This window comes from Taudactylus pleione, unplaced genomic scaffold (genome assembly GCF_031769625.1).
Source record: "Taudactylus pleione unplaced genomic scaffold, aTauple2 ptg000457l, whole genome shotgun sequence".
Lineage (NCBI taxonomy): Eukaryota > Metazoa > Chordata > Amphibia > Anura > Myobatrachidae > Taudactylus > Taudactylus pleione.
Window position 1 is genome coordinate 3,463,806 of NW_028284859.1, and position 2,428 is coordinate 3,466,233.

Here is a 2,428-nt window from a genome sequence, read left to right on the forward strand (position 1 = left end):
ATATATATATATAGAAAACAGAACTGATCAGAGCACCTAGAAAGTGCCTCAGAGTATGGAAATGTGTATAAAGTGCAAGTGCTATTTAACATACACATACATATATAACAAGTGTATGTAAAAAAAAAGGGGTTATACAGATATAAACGTGCCGCGTGACTGATTTTGAAAAACTAGATAATGCAAGTGAATAAATACACATAAAAAATATATATAAAATATATATTAATTTATTAATACTACATGGAGGTAGAATAAACACATAAATAGCATACAGACAAATTTTAAAAAACATATAACAAAATCAGACAATAAAATAATAGAAACATAGATAAGAACAATCGCAATAAAGTGCTATAGAATCATGAATGTCTTATCTGATTCCTTGAGAGGAAAATATCGATGTGGTACAGGCTCCCAACGCGTTTCGTCTCCTAATTGACTTCTTCAAGGGGATAGTTTGCCTTAGAACTGTCCAGATATTTATACCCTGTGATGGGGGTGAAAGTCCTGCATTTTTTCAATGTAGCGTGATGTCACTTCCTGTGACCCACTTCCGGTTTGATCGGGGTAGAGGTATAGGAATAAAACCTATTATAAATAATATAGTTACTACGATAGTGTTTGCTATATATCCTAATTACAATTAGTATGGGCAGCGAAAGTTTTTATAAAAAAACGCTGCCTTATTTCCGTAATACACGGAGATTCCTTCCGTGCGTCACTTCCACTGGAGTAGATCATACTGTTACAGCCCGATCCACGTGACCGCTAAACGTCACTTCTGGTCCGGCTGGTATCGAGAGAGTCAGTCAGCTGTTACCGCCCCGCGTCATTGACCATGTGTCCAAAGATGCGGCTCTTCCGATCATGCATTGCCGGATGTAGGTCTCGTGTTTACTGCACTCCTGGCGGGCCCATACTTCTCCATTGCGCATGTGTGATGTTCAGCGGCCATCTTTTTGGTGGATACTGGAGACGAAAATTTTACGATCTTTTTAACTATGTTCAGGAACTCAGGTTATGCCATTGCAGTTTATAGATTTTCATCAGTCAATGGAAGACTGCAAATAAAATATTAAAACATCAGTTGTGTTAGTTGTGTTTTTAAATTCAATGATAATGTCCTGTGGGAAATATTTTCCCCACTGGATAGGGCTAGACATTTCTAGTTCAAATAACAGACTATAGAACGGGTAATGTAAAAAGAGCATGGTAACCTACCAGACAGTTTGTACTATGTTAAAAATGGCTTATAAGGTGTAAGTAATACTCTATTCATCCCATAAGGTGGTAGACAAAAAAAGATAAACAAATGGATATTAAGTGCTAAATGACGATGAAGAAGTAAATAAATAAATAAATATGGATAAATATGTAAAGTACTGGTAGTCAAAGATGATTGTGCAAGCTGACAATGGATGTATAAATGCAACAGTGTATGAGAAAATATATATTTAGTTATCCCACCAGGCGTTATTGCCCAAAGTACATATTCTAATATTGAAAATAACTCAAAGTTATCTAGCAACTGTGTACATTCATATGTGTTCCAAATTTGTTCCAAGCAGTTCAGTAGTTCAGTGTTGGTGGATTCATGGAAGTACTGATTGAATGTCTAGAAAGTCCAGAAAATCAAGGACAAAAGGCGAACCGGTCATGATGGAGTGTGTTTCTGTAGCAGGCAGGATATCACTTATTTGGAGTACTAACAAGGTGAAAAGTACATATACAACAAACATTTTTTCACTTGTCCAGTGGGTGTTTCATTCTAAATGGAGCAATCTTCTTCAATTCTTGGTCTCAGGATGGTAGCTTTAAAGCCTGACTGGTTATACCCTTGGGGGCATGGAAGGCGTGAGGTGTCAATACTTTAGATGGGAGAGATCTACAGCACCTGATATTCTCTGTTGGTCTCCCAACTAGATACTTGTCAGGCTCACACTTTATAGCTTCCAAGATCAGACGAGATTGGGCATATTCAGTGTGATATGGCTGTAGATCGAAATACCATTTTACCAAAGTACACATCAGACTAACTCATGCCATTCATGTGAAAAGCAGCTTAGATGAAAGGGACAATCTCATAGTTGTCGTTGAAGCCCTGAGGGTATAACGTGTCTAGCTTGAAAATCCAGAACATTTTTCTTCTGGATAATTTGTTGGAGAGGTCTCATCCTCTCTCTCCTGTGACGACATGTTCTAGAGCTTTGAAGGTCATTTCTTCAGGATTGGAAGCGTGATGTTCCGTAAAGTGCTTATATATCATATGTCCTTCCACTTTATTCTTTATGTTACGCACATGCTCTTGGATTCTCAGTTTGAGCATTCTTTTGGTTTTTCCCACGTACTTGAGCCCGCATGTGCACTCTAATAGATAGATAATAGATGTGGAGTTGCAGTTGGTGTGTTGTTTAATTTTATACTC

The 2,428-nt window shown here is 37.5% G+C and overlaps 1 pseudogene; it reads right to left on the reverse strand.

Moving 5' to 3' along the window:
* Positions 1–1,885: 1,885 nt before the first annotated feature.
* LOC148504763 (5S ribosomal RNA) lies at positions 1,886–2,003 on the reverse strand (annotated as a pseudogene).
* Positions 2,004–2,428: the final 425 nt, after the last annotated feature.